The sequence below is a fragment of the Eleutherodactylus coqui genome, chromosome 1 (genome assembly GCF_035609145.1).
Source record: "Eleutherodactylus coqui strain aEleCoq1 chromosome 1, aEleCoq1.hap1, whole genome shotgun sequence".
Taxonomy (NCBI): domain Eukaryota; kingdom Metazoa; phylum Chordata; class Amphibia; order Anura; family Eleutherodactylidae; genus Eleutherodactylus; species Eleutherodactylus coqui.
In genome coordinates this window covers 262,323,878-262,339,893 of record NC_089837.1, presented here as the reverse complement: position 1 = coordinate 262,339,893, position 16,016 = coordinate 262,323,878, and the positions used below count along the sequence as shown (strand labels likewise).

At 47.4% G+C, this 16,016-nt stretch overlaps 1 pseudogene; it reads right to left on the bottom strand.

The window, feature by feature from the left end:
* Positions 1–747: 747 nt before the first annotated feature.
* The window catches only part of LOC136581142 (general transcription factor II-I repeat domain-containing protein 2-like), a 35,793-nt pseudogene continuing 20,524 nt past the window's right edge, over positions 748–16,016 (bottom strand).

Below are 16,016 nucleotides of genomic sequence, written 5' to 3'. Positions count from 1 at the left end.
TAAATCAGGAATCAGGGGCAAGGAGCACTGTAATTTTATTCAAAGCCCTATAATCCACACAAGGCCTCACTGTCCCACCCTTCTTCTCTACAAAGAAGAGACCTGCCCCGGCAGGGGAACTGGATGGCCTGATATGTCATTTGGCCAGAGACTCCGAAATATAGGACTTAAGGGCTGCAAATGGCTACCTTAGGGATGGGACTGTCGGGGATCAAATCAATACCACAGTCCCACTCCCTATGGAGAGGCAAAGTTTTTTGGAAAATACATCATGAAAATCAGACAAATACTCAGGAATAAGTATGGTTTCTGCTGAACACATGGATATAGTAGCTAATTGACTATGACAGGACAACCCCCAATGTGTCAATTCCCGAGTGGACCAATCAAATCAGGGATTGTGCAGTGCTAACCAGGGCATACCAAGCACTACATCAACAGACATCCTTTCCATTACCAAGAACAACAGATTCTCAGAATGCAGAACACCCAAAGTGAACTGTAACATGGAGCCCTTCATTGTACAACCCCTGCAGACAGAGGGGTAGAATCAAAACTAGTGAAGCGTATGGGAATCTTTAACGCCGAGAATTCAGTCATCAGAGGTCTGACAAAACTTAAACTAATTTGGCAGCCCCTGAATCAATAAAAGCTTGACCGGGCGAGTGAAATTCCAGAAACCAATCTGACAAGGCAGCAACAACTTAGAGACTACCTGTGATCCTAGATGATCCTGCCAAAAATCGCCTAGGATCTGAAGTTTTCTGCCAGTTCAAACTGATGTTGTAGACGCTTCTGAGGACAGGTCGCTACATGATGTCTGGCTTTCCCACAGTAGAGACAGAGGCGATGAGTCATCCGGAACCATCGCCGTTTCTCGGGAATTAGGTAATCCACTTCCATAGGCTCGGTACCAGAAGTTGGCATGGGAGAAGTGGGAGCGGGTCTGCCGGATTCACTAACTTTATGGGCCTGATGTTCCTCTTTTCTAGATCTCAGCCTCCTGTCAGCTTTGACCGCCAATTCCATTGCATCATTGCACGGGAGCGGGATGAGAAATGAGTAGATCCTTGACTGCATGAGAAAGACCCAACAAAAACACATCTTTAAGTGCGCTATTGCTCGAAGAGGTTTCATCTGCATACAGTCTAAATTTAGAGTAATAGTCCTCTACCAACTGCTGCCCCTGACGTAAAGACATGAGATGGGATACGGCCAACCCCGCACAGTCCGGCTCATCAAAAATACCTCCAAGTTCCCGAAAAACAAATCAACTGACTGCAGGCAAGCCGAACTCTCGGGTAAGGAGTTGGCCCATGTCTGGGGGGGACATAATCAATCCAACTTTCTGGGATTCTGAACCGGAGGAGCGGGGCCGCATCCAAAAATACAATCTACATGCCTACTGTAAAAACAAAAAACTTACTGCTCTCCCCTGAAAATACCTCAGGAAGCGGACACTTGGGCCCAGGAATAGAAGGGGCGGTAGAAACATACATTAACTCCCGCTGCTCCTGGGCCACCATACGACCGGACAGGTCTTGGATCACGATCACTAAATCCTGCAACTGACTTGTCAGTGTACTCATGGCCTCCATTGGAGAGCAATTTTAAGGGCCAGTTATTATGTTACGGTATACTACTCTTGATACGCCAGCCCGGGTGCCCTAGATCTCACCCACAACCCCTGTCCCTGCCCACTTGCCTCCACTCCTGGCTAACCCTAGGCGGGCAACTGGGAGGCGATCCCTACACTCACTAAGGACCGAAAAAGGGATGCTGCTGTATCTGGATGGAAAGGGTAGAATATTGATAGAAAAGGCAGATGTAAATAACCAACACGAACAATACTAAGCAGAACTGAGGCAAATGGAAAAACCTGGCGGATAATAGCAAAGAATAGCAGACAAAATGACAGAAGCAGGAGACCAACCGAGGCAGACTAGCTAGCACACTGAGGGAAACCAATAACTGGCAGTGATTGCCAGTCTCTGCCCGACCTTTAAACAAAAGCCTCTGCCCAGCGGCGGAGAGAGGGAGACAGCCAACTCCCAACAGAACATAATAAAAGGGAGCTCGTGCATGGCTGCGCACCACCAGCACCACACCGCCCACGCCGGCCAGGCGGTGTCCGCGCCCCCGGCAGCCGGACAACAAGCCGGGGGGGACGCGCACTGACCACGGGACGTCGCACACCACCGCCCCGGGAGGATCAGCAACCGCCGCATGTTAACAGACCCATTATAAAGTTTTAATCAGGTGGAATTACACACCCTCCAAACTAGTGAGAAGCTTTCCCAAGACTAGCAATAAATGTTAGAGGAAGTGTGGACAGGAAGGTACATTATATCATGTTTTCTGGGAATGCCCACAAATACAGTCTTATTGGAGGGAGGTGTTCCAGATCATTCAGGATATAAGCAGCATTGCCTTGACATGCAAGCTCCATTTAGCCTTACTACTTCTGAAATGCAATTTTATCCCACGTAATTATTGAAAATGGACTTTACTATCTAGCCTAATCATAGCTAGAAAATGGAAATCCTTTCTTCCCCCATGCCTTCAAGAACTATCAACTGATAGCTGACCACTATACTTAGGAAAAAATCTACGCTAGATCCAATAATAGTATTGATAAGTTTAAAGGGGTTCTGACATGAATAATGTTTTTATGCTTTTGCAGCCATTGTTTCCTGGTGTGCCTAATGGACCCAGGGAACGCATGGTTTAATGGCTGCTAAAGCATAAAAAGATAACACTTACCTTGTCTTCTGTTGTTGTTGACATCAGGGGGGGTCATCTCCCGGCAGGCGCTGCTCCTCCTCTTCTGTCTGCACGAGCCGCGCCGCTCCGGGATCGCGCGCATGCGCAGTGGAGAGGTGCCCTCTGACAGGAGTCAGGACGGGCTGCGTCTCTATTGCGCATGCGCAGCACTCCAGAGTTCAGCCGGACGGACGGGCCGCCCACAGCAAGCACTGCTTGTGACGTGCTTGCTGTGGCGGTCCGTCCGTTGACCTCGGAAGTGCCTGACGGACGGAGCAGAGCCGGAAGCGGTCTTTTTGACCGCTCCTGCTCTGCTTTAAAGGCACAGAAGAAGATGCTGGCTGGAGGGGACATGCCTGGCGATCGGGCCAGGCCAGGCAAGGTGAGTACAATTTTTTTTTTTTTATGTCAGAACCCCTTTAATACCAACTGGAATCCCTGTCTGTGTTACATGTTGTTATATTGTAAATTATTGTTGTTATATATTTGATTTGATGTTTTCTAGTCCATTATACATTGTTTTCATATATACTAATTTTGTTAGAGTCTACGGCCATTGTGCCTACCCTATGGCGATTGTGCCGGCCTTATGGCGATTGTGCCTGCTCTGCACCTTATCAGGTACTGCATTTTCTGGCTCTTTTCCAGTGAAATATGTGTTTGTTTTCCCTCTCAGCTCTGTGATTTTATATTAAGATATGAAGATGCAATTTGATTTTCAGATCTTAAATGTATATGCACATTAGCTGTTAAAGCTGATAGATCCAAATGTCTTTGTATTTATATTATATTTGGAGCAAAAGTAATTTGTTGTAAAATAACTTCCTGTGAAATTCAATAAAAAAGATTTGGAAAATAATAATAATAAAAAAAAAAAGTTATGGCTTTTGAAACAAACCCATGAAAAAAAATTGCTTGGTCATTAGGGCTCAACATAGGCTGGTCACATAGGGGTTAAAATTATTTGGATCTTAAACTCTGAATATTATTGCTCAAGACAGATTTCATATATTTACTCCGAATGAATGTGCTCTACATTTCCACCAGTTTGTTTTCCTATAATGTATGATTGTAAGCCTAGCCTAGGAGTATTTTACATCCCATTATGAAATATTATATACTTCAATTGTAATAAAATAATAGCAAATATATTGGACATCGCAGATGGGGTCCTCCACTTCACATAGAGAACGATCTCAACCAAAGCAGAGGGTAGCTAACATATATTGGCCCTCTCTTATGCAGTAATAAAAGATGATTGTTTTCTCTAAAAGGAGCAAGATGATTAGTCAAATACTGAAAGAACAATTTATTAATTTTCTTAGGTTAAGTTTCTCTGCATTCCTCATAATTATTTTCCGTACATGGAACAATAGTCCCTTGATTCTAAACTTAATTATCATAAGCCAGTAGTGGCATTTGCAATTTAATACTAGATTTATTTTTCCCTATAACATTTTAAGGATACTATATGACCTTCACATTCCTTGTAACTTTATATTGAAAGCAAACTGCTTTAATCTGTCCCTTGTTACATTCAGACCAAAATTAGCCATACAGTAATTCAGCTGTGAAATTCCATTTTGTCATTTTGCACAGAAACTGAAAGGTTTTTCAAAATTATTAGATGTAAATTAAAGATGAGCGAACACCAAAATGTTCGGGTTCGCGTTATTCGAAACGAACTTCCCGCGATGTTCGGGTGTTCGTTTCGAATAACGAACCCCATTGAAGTCAATGGGCGACCGGAACATTTTTGTATTTCGCCGATGCTCGCTAAGGTTTTTATGTGTGAAAATCTTGGCAATTCAAGAAAATGATGGGAACGACACAGCAACGGATAGGGCAGGCGAGGGGCTACATGTTGGGCTGCATCTCAAGTTCACAGGTCCCACTATTAAGCCACAATAGCGGCAAGAGTGAGACCCCCCCCCCCCCGCACTGTCAGCATAACGATCGTTCTCCTCTGCCACAGCTGTAACAGCTGTGGCAGAGAAGAACGATGTTAGCCCATTGAATTCAATGGAGCCGTCAATACAGCCGACTCCACTGAATGCAATGGGCTGCCGGCGATCGCGGGATGAATTGTCGGAAAGGGGTTAAATATATAAGCCCTTCCCTGCAATTCATCCAGAAATGTGTAAAAATAAAAAATATATATATACTCACCTGGTGCTGGCAGACGGAGTTCAGCGCGGCAGGCTGCAGTTCTCCTGAACTGCTCTGAACAGCTGTGAGTAGTATTCAGCAGCCGGGGATTCATGAATTCATGAATGGGTGTGAGTGAGGGCTGGCCTCTGATTGGTCAGGCTGTGACCATTCAGAGGCATCTTATTCAGCAGGCGGGGATTTTAAATCCCCGGCTGCTGAATACTACTCACAGCTGTTCAGAGCAGTTCAGGAGAACTGCAGCCTGCCGCGCTGAACTCCGTCTGCCGGCACCAGGTGAGTATATATATATTTTTTATTTTTACACATTTCTGGATGAATTGCAGGGAAGGGCTTATATATTTAACCCCTTTCCGACAATTCATCCCGCGATCGCCGGCAGCCCATTGCATTCAGTGGAGTCGGCTGTATTGCCGGTTCCATTGAATTCAATGGGCAAACATCGTTCTTCTCTGTCACAGCTGTTACAGCTGTGGCAGAGAAGAAGGATTTGTCTTCTATATGTTCTCAATGGGGTTGGCACTGCTGCCGCCGGCCCCATTGAGCGCATATAGAAAAGATTTCTCAGGGAAGAAAGTTAAAGTAACCCGAACATCGTGTGGTGTTCGTTACGAATAACGAACATCCCGAACACCCTAATATTCGCCCGAGCATCAAGCTCGGACGAGTACGTTCGCTCATCTCTAATGTAGATTGAGATATATAGATTATAGTATAGTATGATATAATGTTTCCTAAATCTATCCTATTTTCATACTACAACCGTTAATGCTACTTTATAGCTTGCAGATGGGATCCTAAGAAAACAATGCACATTTGAATTTTAATACACTGAATGAACACTCCATTAGAGACACTCATCTAGATCTCTCTTACTCTCCCCCCCCCCCCGCGCGCGCGCAGCCACCCGCCACTCACCCCCGCCCCCCGCTGCCACCTCGAGAACGCTCAGACCAGTAAGCAGTTACTCGAGAAGAGCGATGCTCGCTCGAGTAACTGCTTTATCCAAGCGTGTATTAATTATTCTACTAATTATGTGTTGCATTGCTATTTCTATTAAAAAGTAATGGTACACAAGCTGTTCACCTGCTGCTGTAGCCCATCTGTGCTAAAGAACAGCAAGATATGCATTCAGAGATATTATTTAGAGCACTAGCGTTGTGTTCAGCTGCAATTTGTTTGACCATTTACTACCTATTCGTCAGAATGTTTCTTGATATTCTCCTTTGACCCCTATCATTGATAAGTTGTTTATGACCACAGAATTACCTGTAGCTGGATACTTTTTGTAAATCGTACTATTCTCATTATACACTCATCTCAATTTCATGAGAAATTCCCACAGGGTCAGCGGTTTTTGAGATAATGTCCACAGCTAGTTTAGCCCTAAAGGGGTTGTCCCGCGCCGAAACGGGTTTTTTTTTTTTTCAATAGCCCCCCCGTTCGGCGCGAGACAAACCCGATGCAGGGGTTAAAAAAGAAAACCGGAGAGTGCTTACCTGAATCCCCGCGCTCCGGTGACTTCTTGTGAAGATGGCCGTCGGGATCTTCACCCTCGGTGGACCGCAGGGCTTCTGTGCGGTCCATTGCCGATTCCAGCCTCCTGATTGGCTGGAATCGGCACGTGACGGGGCGGAGCTACAAGGAGCCGCTCTCCGGCACGAGCGGCCCCATTCAGAAAAGAAGACCGGACTGCGCAAGCGCGTCTAATCCGGCGATTAGACGCTGAAAATTAGACGGCACCATGGAGACGAGGACGCTAGCAACGGAACAGGTAAGTGAATAACTTCTGTATGGCTCATAATTAATGCACAATGTACATTACAAAGTGCATTAATATGGCCATACAGAAGTGTATACCCCCACTTGCTTTCGCGGGACAACCCCTTTAAAGGAGTTCTGTCACTAAAAAAGAGAAATGCTATACTTATCTATTCCTCCCCCATCAGTCTACTTACCAGATCTTCACCTCCCTTATCTTCTCCTGTCTCCTGCAGTCCAGGGGCTCACTTTAGCTTCAGCTGCCTGATTCTGCTCCTTCCTGTGAGGTTATGTACATTAGGTTGGCAGTCTGCCAATGTACCTTACGTCACAGCTCACAGGCCAGCAAGAGGACTGCCTATCTTCTTCAGAGATTGCTCATGTGAGCTGTCTCTGAAATAGATTGCAATTCCTTCCTAGGCAGTGAAGCTACAGCAAGGGATGTGACCTTCACTGACCCAGCAGAAAGGAGTTTGTGATAAAGCATCCTTCATAAAAAGCTGGGCCCAGCCTGCAGTGAGCTGACCTGGGGCACTGGAGAAGCTCAACCAGGAGAAGATGTGATAAGGAGACAGACAAGGAAGGAATAGGTAAGTTTAGATAATTTTTCTTTTAATGACAAAACCCCTTTAAAGTTTACTTGATTTTCCCAATGTCCTATGATGTACAAAAAAAATAATGATTGGTATAATGTTAGCCAGTAAAGCAAAGTGTGATTGTTCTCAGTAAGAGAAACCAAGTCATCTTGTAGATATGATATCTTTAATGGCTAACAAAAAGAGATCACGTTACAGCAAGCTTTCAAACCTACTTAGGGTTCTTCCTAAGGCATAATAGAATATATATATATATATACTAGCTGATATACCCGGCTTCGCCCGAGCTAATTTGGTACTGGTGTTTATCTGGTGTTCACACAGAAAATCTTATGAAGTCGTGGTTACTTTAGAGATACTGAGGAAAAACATATGTTCACCATTTTGCATAGTTCTCTGCGTTACCCAGGAAACACCACGTGGAGGTGACCATGCGATTTTTCCTTCATATAAAATGACATCAGGAAGTGAGAGAATTAGATTACGTACATAAAATTTGGACACTAATTCTTTTGCGCTTAGAATTGAATAATCGAGTTGGGACCTATTAACTTTTCATATTTATGACACAATCAATGCTTGTGCCAAATTTCATGTTTCTATGACATTGGGAAGTGAGAGATTTGGATTATGTACGTAAAATTTGGACGCTAATTCTTTTGCGCATAGAATTGAATAATGGAGTTGGGACCCATTAGCTTTTCCTATTTATGACATAATCAATGCTCGTGCCGAATTTCCCGTTTCTATGACACTGGAAAATGAGAAAATTACATACCGCACGTAAAATTTGGACGCCAATTCTTTTGCGCTAGAATTGAATAATCGAGTTGGGACCCATTCGCTTTTCCTATTTATGACATAATCAATGCTCGTGCCCAATTTCCCGTTTCTATGACACCGGAAAGTGAGAAAATTACATTCCGCACGTAAAATTTGGACGCTAATTCTTTTGCACATAGAATTGAATAATCGAGTTGAGACCCATTAGCTTTTCCTATTTATGACATAATCAATGCTCGTGCCAAATTTCCCGTTTCTATGACACTGGAAAGTGAGAAAATTAGATTCCGTACGTAAAATTTGGACGCTAATTCTTTTGCGCATAGAATTGAATAATGGAGTTGTGACCCATTAGCTTTTACTATTTATGACATAATCAATGCTCGTGCCAAATTTCCTGTTTCTATGACACCGGAAAGTGAGAAAATTACATTCCGCACATAAAATTTGGACGCTAATTCTTTTGCGCATAGAATTGAATAATCGAGTTGGTACCCATTAGCTTTTCCTATTTATGACATAATCAATGCTCGTGCCAAATTTCCCGTTTCTATGACACCGGAAAGTGAGAAAATTACATTCCACACGTAAAATTTCGACGCCAATTCTTTTGCGCTAGAATTGAATAATCGAGTTGGGACCCATTCGCTTTTCCTATTTATGACATAATCAATGCTCGTGCCAAATTTCACGTTTCTATGACACCGGAAAGTGAGAAAATTACATTCCGCACGTAAAATTTGGACGCTAATTCTTTTGCGCATAGAATTGAATAATCGAGTTGGGACCCATTAGCTTTTCCTTTTTATGACATAATCAATGCTCCTGCCAAATTTCACGTTTCTATGACATTGGGAAGTGAGAGATTTAGATTATGTACGTAAAATTTTGACGCTAATTCTTTTGCGCATAGAATTGAACAATCGAGTTGGGACCTATTAACTTTTCCTATTTATGACATAATCAATGCTCGTGCCAAATTTCCCGTTTCTATGACATTGGGAAGTGAGTAGAGATGAGCGAACGTACTCGTCCGAGCTTGATATTCGCGCGAATATTAGGGTGTTCGGGATGCTCGTTACTCGTAACGAGTACCACGCGGTGTTCCGGTTACTTTCAGTTTCCTCTCTGAGACGTTAGCGCGCTTTTCTGGCCAATTGAAAGACAGGGAAGGCATTACAACTTCCCCCTGTGACGTTCAAGCCCTATACCACCCCCCTGCTGTGAGTGGCTGGGGCGATCAGATGTCACCCGAGTATGAAAGTCGGCCCCTCCCGCGGCTCGCCACACATGCCTTGTGAGTTAGCTGAGGGACAGTGGTATCGTGCTGGAGCTGCTGTAGGGAGAGCGTTAGTAGTTAGTGTAGGCTTCAAGAACCCCAACGGTCCTTCTCAGGGCCACATCTAATAGTGTGCAGTACTGTGTTAGCACTGTATTTTTTATTTTTTTTTCAAAATTGGATCTGCAGAGCATTGCGCCCTGCAATAGGGACAGAAGTGGTGGTTAGGCAGGGAGAGTGTTAGCAGTGAGTGTAGGCTTCAAGAACCCCAACGGTCCTTTCTAGGGCCACATCTATCCGTGTGCAGTACTATCCAGGCTGCTGTTAGCAGTGTTGCATTTTTTTTTTTTTTCTCAAAACCAGCTGTGCAGACCATTGCACCCGGCATTAATACTACAGGGATAGAATTGTGTAGGCAGGGCCAGAAGACATACATTATTCATTGAATAGACGCAGTGTGGCTTGTCCTTTGAAAAACATGGGAAAAAATTGTATTTCGCCTGCCTCTGACAGTCCTCAGGGCTCTGGGTACGTGTGTGCTGCGTGCAGAACGTTAAAAAAAATCAGACGCAGCCAGCTACGTTTTACTGCAAGCTTGCGCCAATTTTTTTCCTGCATGGGAAATCCCTGATCTGCTGGAGCCAATAACTTTGCATCACTGCAGTTCTCTGACACATTTGCAGGGCCACAACACAGTTATTAAACTTAGTAGTATTCATTGAATACACGCAGTGTGGCTTGTCCTTTGAAAAACAAGGGAAAAAATTCTATTTCGCCTGCCTCTGACAGTCCCCAGGGCTCTGGGTACGTGTGTGCTGCGTGCAGAACGTTAAAAAAAATCAGACGCAGCCAGCTACGTTTTACTGCAGGCTTGCGCCAATTTTTTTCCTGCATAGGAAATCCCTGATCTGCTGGAGCCAATAACTTTGCATCACTGCAGTTCTCTGACACATTTGCAGGGCCACAACACAGTTATTAAACTTAGTAGTATTCATTGAATAGACGCAGTGTGGCTTGTCCTTTGAAAAACAAGGGAAAAAATTCTATTCCGCCTGCCTCTGACAGTCCCCAGGGCTCTGGGTACGTGTGTGCTGCGTGCAGAACGTTAAAAAAAATCAGACGCAGCCAGCTACGTTTTACTGCAGGCTTGCGCCAATTTTTTTCCTGCATGGGAAATCCCTGATCTGCTGGAGCCAATAACTTTGCATCACTGCAGTTCTCTGACACATTTGCAGGGCCACAACACAGTTATTAAACTTAGTAGTATTCATTGAATACACGCAGTGTGGCTTGTCCTTTGAAAAACAAGGGCAAAAATTGTATTTTGGCTGCAGGCTTGCGCCACTTTCTTTCCTGCCTGGGAAATCAAATCACTGGTAATACACCATGCTGAGGGGTAGGGGTAGGCCTATAGGACGTGGACGCGGGCGAGGACGCGGAGGCCCAAGTCAGGGTGTGGGCACAGGCCGAGCCAGTGTGGTGGCCAGGGGTAGAGGCAGGGCCAGACCGAATAATCCACCAACTGTTTCCCAAAGCGCCCTCTCGCGCCATGCCACCCTGCACAGGTCAAGGTGCTCTACGGTGTGGCAGTTTTTCACAGAGACGCCTGACGACCGACGAACAGTGGTGTGCAACCTTTGTCGCGCCAAGATCAGCTGGGGAGGCACCACCAACAGCATGCGCAGGCATATAATGGCCAAGCACCCCACAAGGTGGGACGATGCCCGTTCACCGCCTCCGGTTTGCACCACTGCCTCTCCCCCTGTGCCCCAACCTGCCACTGAGATCCAACCCCCCTCTGCGGACACAGGCACTACCGTCTCCTGGCCTGCACCCACACCCTCACCTCCGCTGTCCTCGGCCCCATCCACCAATGTCTCTCAGCGTAGCGTCCAGACGTCGCTAGCGCCACAGTTTGAGCGCAAGCGCAAGCGCAAGTACGACGCCACGCACCCGCACGCTCAAGCGTTAAACGTGCACATTGCAAAATTGATCAGCCTAGAGATGCTGCCGTATAGGCTTGTGGAAACGGAGGCTTTCAAAAACATGATGGCGGCGGCAGCCCCGCGCTACTCAGTTCCCATTCGCCACTACTTTTCCCGATGTGCCGTCCCAGGCCTGCACGACCACGTCTCCCGCAACATTGTACGCGCCCTCACCAACGCGGTTACTGCCAAGGTCCACTTAACAACAGACACGTGGACAAGCACAGGCGGGCAGGGCCACTATATCTCCCTGACGGCACATTGGGTGAATTTAGTGGAGGCTGGGACAAAGTCAGAGCCTGGGACCGCTCACGTCCTACCCACCCCCAGAATTGCGGGCCACAGCTCGGTGGTGGTATCTGCGGCGGTGTATGCTTCCTCCACTAAAGCACCTTCCTCCTCCTCCTCCTCCAACGCAACCTCTGTCTCGCAATCAAGATGTGTCAGCAGCACGTCGCCAGCAGTCGGTGTAACGCGGCGTGGCAGCACAGCGGTGGGCAAGCGTCAGCAGGCCTTGCTGAAACTACTCAGCTTAGGAGAGAAGAGGCACACGGCCCACGAACTGCTGCAGGGTCTGACAGAGCAGACCGACCGCTGGCTTGCGCCGCTGAGCCTCCAACCGGGCATGGTCGTGTGTGACAACGGCCGTAAGCTGGTGGCGGCTCTGCAGCTCGGCAGCCTCACGCACGTGCCATGCCTGGCCCATGTGTTTAATTTGGTGGTTCAGCGCTTTCTGAAAAGCTACCCCTACTTTTCATACCTGCTCGGAAAGGTGCGCCAGCTCTGCGCACATTTCCGCAAATCCCACACGCACGCTGCCACCCTGCGGACACTGCAACATCGGTTTAATCTGCCAGTGCACCGACTGCTGTGCGACGTGCCCACACAGTGGAACTCTACGCTCCACATGTTGGCCAGACTCTATGAGCAGCGTAGAGCTATAGTGGAATACCAACTCCAACTTGCGCGGCGCAGTGTGAGTCAGCCTCCTCAATTATTTACAGAAGAGTGGCCCTGGTTGGCAGCCATCTGCCAGGTCCTTGGAAAATTTGAGGAGTCTACCCAGGTGGTGAGCGGCGATGCTGCAATCATTAGCGTCACCATTCCTCTGCTATGCATCTTGAGAAGTTCCCTGCAAAGCATAAAGGCAGACGCTTTGCACTCGGAAACAGAGCCGGGGGAAGACAGTATGTCGCTGGATAGTCAGAGCACCCTCCTGTCTATATCTCAGCGCGTTCAGGAGGAGGAGGAGGAGCATGAGGAGGATGAGGAGGAGGGGGAAGAGACAGCTTGGCCCACTGCTGACGGTACCCATGCTGCTTGCCTGTCATCCTTTCAGCGTGTATGGGCTGAGTTGGAGGAAGAGGAGGAGGAGGAGGAGGATCCTGAAAGTGATCTTCCTAGTGAAGACAGCCATGTGTTGCGTACAGGTACCCTGGCACACATGGCTGACTTCATGTTAGGATGCCTTTCTCGTGACCCTCGCGTTACACGCATTCTGGCCACTACGGATTACTGGGTGTACACACTGCTCGACCCACGGTATAAGGAGAGCCTTTGCACTCTCTTTCCCGAAGAGGAAAGGGGTTTGAGAATGATGCAATACCACAGGGCGCTGGTGGACAAACTGATGGTAAACTTCCCATCCGACAGCGCTAGTGGCAGAAGGCGCAGTTCCGAGGGCCAGGTAGCAGGGGAGGCGCAGAGATCATGCAGCATGTACAGCGCAGGCAGGGAAACATTCTCCAAGGCCTTTGCCAGCTTTATGGCTCCCCAGCAAGACTGTGTCACCGCTCCCCAGTCACGGCTGAGTCGGCGGGAGCACTGTAAAAGGATGGTGAGGGAGTACGTAGCCGATCGCACGACCGTCCTCCGTGACGCCTCTGCCCCCTACAACTACTGGGTGTCGAAGCTGGACACGTGGCCTGAACTCGCGCTGTATGCCCTGGAGGTGCTTGCTTGTCCTGCGGCTAGCGTCTTGTCAGAGAGTGTGTTTAGTGTGGCTGGGGGAATCATCACGGATAAGCGTACCCACCTGTCAACCGACAGTGCCGACAGGCTTACACTCATCAAGATGAACAAAGCCTGGATTTCTCCAGACTTCTCTTCTGCACCAGCGGACAGCAGCGATACCCAAGCAATACGTATTATGCACCCGCGGATGGAAGCATCGTTCTCTCTCACCATCCAAAACTGGGACATTTCTGCTTCATCAATCTGTGTATAATATTCCTCCTCCTCCTCCTCCTGCTCCTCCTCCTGAAACCTCACGTAATCACGCCGAATGGGCAATTTTTCTTAGGGCCACAAGGCTCACTCATATAATTTTTCTAAACAATTTTTATACGTTTCAATGCTCTTAAAAGCGTTGAAACTTTAACTTGAACCAATTTTTCGTTAAACTGGGCTGCCTCCAGGCCTAGTTACCACTTAAGCCACATTAACCAAAGCGATTAATAGGTTTCACCTGCCCTCTTGGTTGGGCATGGGCAATTTTTCTGAGGTACATTAGTACTGTTGGTACACCAATTTTTGTGGGCCCTCGCCTACAGTGTAATCCAATTAATTTTTTGCCCACCTGCATTACAGCTGACGTTACATCAGCTGTGTTGGGCACTGCAATGGGATATATTTATGTACCGCCGGTGGGTTCCAGGGAGCCACCCATGCCGTGGGTCCACACGGAGTTGTAACTACATGTGTCCGCTTCTAAAGAGCCCCAGTCTGACTGGGGCATGCAGTGTGGGCCGAAGCCCACTTGCATTAAACATGACATTACCTCAGCTGTGATGGGCAATGCAATGGGATATATTTATGTACCGCCGGTGGCTTCCTGGCACCCACCCATGCTGTGGGTCCACACGGAGTTGTAACTGCATGTGTCCACTTGTAAAGAACCCCAGTCTGACTGGGGCATGCAGTGTGGGCAGAAGCCCACCTGCATTAAGCACGACATTACTACCTCAGCTGTGTTGGGCAATGCAATGGGATATTTTTGTGTATCGCCGGTGGGTTCCAGGGAGCCACCCATGCTGTAGGTGCACACGGAGTTTAACCTACATGTGTCCACTTGTAAAGAACCCCAGTCTGACTGGGGCATGCAGTGTGGGCCGAAGCCCACCTGCATTAAGCACGACATTACTACCTCAGCTGTTTTGGGCAATGCAATGGGATATTTTTGTGTATCGCCGGTGGGTTCCAGGGAGCCACCCATGCTGTCGGTCGACAGGGACTTCACAATAGGGAGTTGTACCTGCCTGTGTCTATGAATTAAAAAGCCCGGTCTGACTGGGGCATGCAGAGACACCTTGACAGAATGAATAGTGGGTGGCACATAGGTTCCCCATTGCTATGCCCACGTGTGCAGCTCCTGATGGCGGTGGCACAGGATTCTATTTCTCATTGCTTCTGTACAGCATTGTGGGCTATCGCCCCGCCCCTTTTAAAGAGGGTCGCTGCCTAGCCGTGCCAACCCTCTGCAGTGTGTGCCTGCGGTTCCTCCTCATGGCAGACGCACTTCTAAATAGACATGAGGGTGGTGTGGCATAAGGGCAGCTGAAGGCTGCGCAGGGACACTTTGGTGTGCGCTGTGGGGGGGAGGGGGGGCGGTTGGGCAGCATGTAACCCAGGAGAAGTGGCAGTGGAGTGTCATGCAGGCAGTGATTGTGCTTTGTTGGAGGTAGTGTGGTGCTTAGCAAAGGTATGCCATGCTAATGAGGGCTTTTCAGAAGTAAAACTTGTTGGGAGGGGGGGGGCACTCTTGCCGCTATTGTGGCTTAATAGTGGGACCTGTGAACTTGAGATGCAGCCCAACATGTAGCCCCTCGCCTGCCCTATCCGTTGCTGTGTCGTTCCCATCACTTTCTTGAATTGCCCAGATTTTCACACAAGGAAACCTTAGCGAGCATCGGCGAAATACAAAAATGCTCGGGTCGCCCATTGACTTCAATGGGGTTCGTTACTCGAAACGAACCCTCGAGCATCGCGAAAAGTTCGTCCCGAGTAACGAGCACCCGAGCATTTTGGTGCTCGCTCATCTCTAGAAGTGAGTGATTTAGATTATGTACGTTAAATTTCGATGCCAATTCTTTTGCGCTAGAATTGAATAATCGAGTTGGGACCCAATTTCTTTTCCTATTTTGGAGATAATCTATGCTTGCGCCAAATTTCATGTTTCTACGACATCGGGAAGTTGGAGAACTTTTGGCGAGTCAGTCAGTCAGTGAGTGAGTCAGTGAGTCAGTGAGGGCTTTCAGCTTTATATATATATAGATATATATTCTATTATGCCTTAGGAAGAACCCTAAGTAGGTTTGAAAACTTGCTGTAACGTGATCTCTTTTTGTTAGCCATTAAAGATATCATATCTACAATATATATAGGCACAGACATGGTGAGATTAATTTGCACTTAAAACGAGACCAGGACATAATGAGCAAAGGAGTAAATATTTAATTAGCCCACTGATAAGGATGTGAAAGTTTTAGTCCGGCTGTCCAGGGGCGATGCGGTATCCCACAGCGAAGCTCCGCCCCAAGAGCCGCCGCCCGGGAGCATGAGCCGCCGCTGAACCTCCGCTGGTCAGCTCTATCTAATAGACAGGCAGACCGCGGAGAATTGGGGCAATTCGCAGCATGCTGCAAATTGCCCACCGCGAGCGGAGAATCGCAATGATTCTCT